We start from the raw sequence: 5,516 nt of genomic DNA, 5'->3' as shown, positions 1-5,516 counted from the left end.
TGTTTTAGCAGTCAGGCTTGAGGGTGTTCGAAATCAGCCCTCAGTTTCAAGTGACAGATAGACAGCAGCCAGGCTAACAGAGCAGAGGGAGGATGAGAGCAAAGTTGCATAGGCTGGACAGGTCAATGGGACTCGAGCAACCCACAGGAAAGGAAATACAAAAATTACACAACTTTATGTCCCATGGTTCTTTGTCTTTATGAACAGTGTCAATATTATTGCAGTCACTCTCAGCACAGAATTGCTCTACATGCAGCAAACAGGCAGAAAATTCAAATGCATTTTCAGAATGAAAGGTGTTGCATTTGCATTTGATAGATTTTCTTGTCTGGACTTGAATGGAGAGACAGCACCAGTTCAATGATTTCAGAATAAGTGTGTTGGTGGAATTGTTGTGCACAGTCTAACTCCTGGATTTCTTAAGAGTGAATGTTAAATTTTCCTCCTTGAGCCTTGTTTGAGACTGCACAACGTGCAACACAACCAAGTGTGGAATATAGCCCAGAAAATTAAAGATACAGTCTGACTGTGTATCACTCCCTCTTTGAGGACAGAGCAAACAAATGACATGTCAAGCTAATGCTTTTGTTAACCACAGCCAGTTCTGAAGTCAAGACATTCTGTGCACCAGAAAGTCAGATTTCTTTCAACATAGCTCATTCCAGAGCTTGATGTCCATGTTTAAATCATTTTGGAGTTAGGAATCCAATTGTTGGGGCCAGAGTATAGACTAGGGAATATTTGTACAAATATTGTACAAAATATTTAAAGTTATTCTCTGGTTTCCCTGGATCCTCCTAATGTTTCAACATGGGCCAGTCTCCTTTTGCTGAAATAGGGCAGGCTGAGGTTAGGAAAACCTAAAATTAGTGGGATTTAAACTCTAATGGCTAGACTAAAGCATTAGTCATCTGGTGACTGATGCCTTAAGATGTCTTTGTAAAGAAAATATTTTTCAATCAAAAGAAACCAATACAGTGTGCTACCTGCTTTGGGCAGACTGAGAATATGTCTGTCTATTGGAAAATTGGTTGGGTTACAAAGGCTCTGAAAGTTACCACAAACTTTTAAAAGCTTTTTCTTATATATGTTACAAAATGAATATACACAGGAACTTCACATGACACCTGTCATGGGTTTTGCAATATTTAAAGATAAACAAGTAGATAACCTTTGAGATAGAGCACCAAATAAGTGATGAAAATGGGTAGATGTTGCTGTCACTTATTGCTGTCTCAAATCTATCTTTATGCCCTGTTCAAAACAGCAAATTTTGTAACCAACATGAAATTCAAAAGTTTGGAAAGGAAAACATTTGCAGAGGCAGTTATTGTGAGAACTGTTATAGGGCTAAAATGTGGTGTTCCCAAAACATCTGGAATCTCAGTAAGACTTTTAATCCTAAGTGGGATGCCTTTTCTTACTTTTGGGTCACTTCTGAACATGAAGAGGTAAAAGCCCACAGTTTACTTTAAAGGAGGTCTGCTCTGTAAACTATGGTGCCCCTCCAGGAGCACCTTTCTAGGAGAAAGGTAGGGAAAACATCTGCAACTCACTATGTTCTTTAAGCTATGCAGATGCTCACAGTACACATGAGATAGCAGAAAGGCTCAAAATACCCTCTGTAAAAAACATTTCCATGAGAAAATTCAGAGTAGATCAGAGTGCTCTATAAATTCACATCCTTTATGCACTGACTTCCTTGCTTGGATCTTTCCTAAAATATCTTATGCCCACTGGATTTTCTCAACATGGTAGCAAATGCATGTTTACTACCCTGAGGCTAAACCACAGTTAAGAATTGGCCCAAGAAATGCAGATATCCATCCATCCATCCATCCATCCATCCATCCATCCATCCATCCATCCATCCAGGTTTTGAGCACATTTAATCCTCAAATTTGTTGCTAATGTATGTTGATATATCCACTGCATGAGGAAGAATGGAGAAAGAGCCATTTTTCCCTCTCCCTGGAAATCTTTACTGAAGGCAAAAGTCATGTAAGGATTCATCCTCACTCCCAAAAGCATGTTCTGCCACATCACCACATAAATAAAGAGAATGTCATCGATAAAACTTCTGAAAAAGGAAATATCCCTGACTTTTGGCTCCTGTATCATGTTCTCTGCTCTGTTCCTAGTCCAGAATTTCATCTAACTACACAGCATGCTGACCTCTTGAAACAGGCATCAGGCCCAGACTATGATCTTGCATATCTTACTAAAACTTTGGAACAAATCCATCCAAAAACCTCTCAATTTACATTTTCATAAGAGAGCAAAGTTCCCTTGAAAAACAAAAGTTTGAAGACTGGGCTGTGAGAAAGCAGTGAATAGGCATTAGAAAGAAAATAGAAACCCAAAGGCAAAGTGTCTGGAGACAGATGCAAATGGATAAATACTGGCATAATATTACTGATTCAAAGGAGCAGAAGACACACTTGTTGCTCCAAAATGTTATATAATCCCAAATTATAAAAAATTCCCTGTCTCCTTAGATGAGATTCAAAGCATAAAAGGTAAATGTTGCAAATTTTCAGCTGGACATGAGCATGTATCACAGGACTTCAAAAATCTAGTCCTGATTAGTTTGGAATGAATTAGTTGTTAGGAAGAGAATAATCATAAATTAATCCAGACTTCAAGTTAATCATATCTAAATTTAACATTTTCTGGAGGCTTTCAGGAAAGTATCAAAACACTGAAATAGATCAATATTGTAAATTGTCTTTAGAAATAATAAAAAGAAACAAATCCAAACTTTATGATATCATATAAACATTTTTTAGTTCTGTCATCTAGTGGTTTGAGTCTTGTGTTCAATTCTACAAATGATCTTTGCTGGAAACAGGCTATTTTTGCCTAAATTTAGAACACAAATGAGGATGTGGTTTACTGACTGTGTGATAGAGACACAGATTAAAGTTGAGAACATTAGTAGGTAAATAAAATAACTCTTCCACTTCAGTTGCTTCACTGGATGAGGTTGTTTTTCACCTAATGCAAGCACTGGTAACAGAAACAAATTATAGTGATATTTATTTCAATGATATTATCACGACATCATCCAACCAAGATAGTATTTCTGTAATTCCTTCTGGCATATTTGCCTTGCCTACTTCAAATCCTCATTATATATTTTTCGCTATAGATTTGTTTATTTTATTTTTGTACTTTTGGCCTTCATTACTAATATTATTTATTTGATTTATAAAAAACACAAATGATATGTATTCATTATATGTATATAGTACACTTCACTAAAAAAAAGTCTACTAGTGTTTGGAAATGATAATGTGACTTTTAGCTAGAAGATACTCTCTATTTCACTTCTAATTAAAAATCACTGGCAAGTATGAAGAAAACTTCCATAGGTGTGGGATTGGGCACCAGTTCTAGTTCCACCGCGGTAAACACTGTTAAATCAGACTACAGTCACATTCACAAACTCTAGATCTCCTAGAAAAAAACATGGAAGTCTGAAAATGCATTATGTGCATGCTTCAGAAAACAAAACAGTCTTTCGTATAGTTGACTTATTTATTTTTAAAGCTGACTTTGTTGCTCTAACTCCCTTGCAAAGACTTTTGAGCTTCTTTGCATTACAAATAAAGAGCTACTTTGGATGTAACCTCCAGGGCCTTTTCAGAGAGAGGAGGGGTTCTGGTGGCATTATGTGTGTACAGTTTATGCTACAGAGAAGACCTTTAGGTAATGTAGTAATACTTGGGTGGAATAATAAATGCTGACCACACACAATTCCCTATGATTTGTAGCTGTGTGTACTCAAGATCTGTCATGGTTTAAAATCCAGTGCAGTACATGCTGATCCAAAAATTGAGTTCAGTTATTGGAAAAAGGTAAATAAACAACAGAAGTCTTAGTTTGGTTTATGTTTATCAATTGTGGAAATGGTCCTTTGGCTTTTTTGTTTTGTTTTTTTTTAAATTACTCAACTTATAATAGTACAAACCCTGGCATAGAAAGTGATCTAATAACATAATGAGCACAGCTTGTGCAGAGTGTTTGTAGGGAGCAGATACACATATCTCCCTCTCCACCATTATGTGTGGCTGTATGAATAACATGGAGAATGAGAATTCACTCACTGTAAGCTCACCCTTACAGAGAAAAATTAAAGTACTAATAAGTTAGCGTGAAGCCATCTTCTCTTGAAGCTGGTAAGCACACTGCTACGTTATGTTCAGTTTCCAGGAGAAATTTTGGCTGCTGGTTGTACTGTGATTGAGAATCACTTTGTAAACCTAGGTCAGTCATGTGTGTGCAATAGATCTGCTATGTCAGCCTCTCCAGCGCGTCCCTTGGAATTAAATTTTTCTTAATGTGGGTGTCCAGATCATCCCACTTTCTTGAGCTTAAATGGGTTTGATCACAGTGTCTTTGAGTAAAGTATCTCACTCAATCTGCTTTTGATAGAAAACAGAATTTCCAAGTAGCAGGGCATCCTCCTGTTGACGCCTGCAATTGCAGCCAAGGACCCAAAGTGTATTCCCACTGTCTCCTTGTGAATATGCACTATTTCAAAAGATTCTTCTTTGCAACAATCTGCTCAGTTTATATTCAGATTTCTCCATTAAGAAGAAGTCTTTTTCTTGCTGAGTCATTAATGTCGTATGTCCTCATTTGCCAAGTATGCTGTTAGTTGGAATACATATGAAACCTGCAAAAAAAATCTCTTTGGCCTTTGTTCAAATACATGAAAACCTAGAAGATATTCTACTTTCTTCACTAGCTTATATCAAATCAAACTGAATCCATACCAGCTTTTAAATCGCTATAGTGTTTGAATTGTCTATAACAGAATTTGTCTATGTTGACTCGTTACAATTCTGAAAAAAATCACCTCTGACCACTAACAAAGGGGGTAGTGTATCTTGAGAACTCTGTGTATGACTAACTGACATATACAATAAATACAAATGTTACTACAGTAACAGATTGAAATTATATAGTTCATTTAAACCTTTTTCCAACTTCAGCTTAGTCGCTGCTAAAGCACACAGGAAATAAACATATTGAGCTGTCTGGCACCAGGCAACTATCCAGGTCCTGTTCTGTCTAGCACTGTGCTAGGCTTATCCATCTAATCAACATTAGGAGGTTTATTTATGTGAGACAGATATATTAGTAATAAATGAATTTATTCAGTAGCTTGGTGGATTTATACATGTACAAAACCATTTTAGTAAAGGAGACTTCAAACTGTGTGACTCCACTACTTTTATGAGCTGTATCCCAAAGCCCGTTGCACATTCTAGTCTCCTCTCCACAAGAAAAGAAAATACAACCCAAACCAGACAACCCACCCCCCCAAAAAAAAACCAAAAAAAAAACCCAACCCAAAACAAAAAACCAAAACACATCACCTAAAGAAAACACTAATTGAAGTCAAAGGAATGTTTACTGCAGCAAAAACTGCAAAATACTTAAGAACTGGTGAAATGCAAGTGAACATGAAGCTAGCTTGGTGGCATTTCAAAGGGTTGTGGTATATT

The sequence above is a fragment of the Poecile atricapillus genome, chromosome 1, assembly GCF_030490865.1.
Source record: "Poecile atricapillus isolate bPoeAtr1 chromosome 1, bPoeAtr1.hap1, whole genome shotgun sequence".
Classification (NCBI taxonomy): Eukaryota; Metazoa; Chordata; class Aves; order Passeriformes; family Paridae; genus Poecile; species Poecile atricapillus.
The sequence above is the reverse complement of the archived record's forward strand: the minus strand, read 5'-3'. Positions refer to the sequence as shown.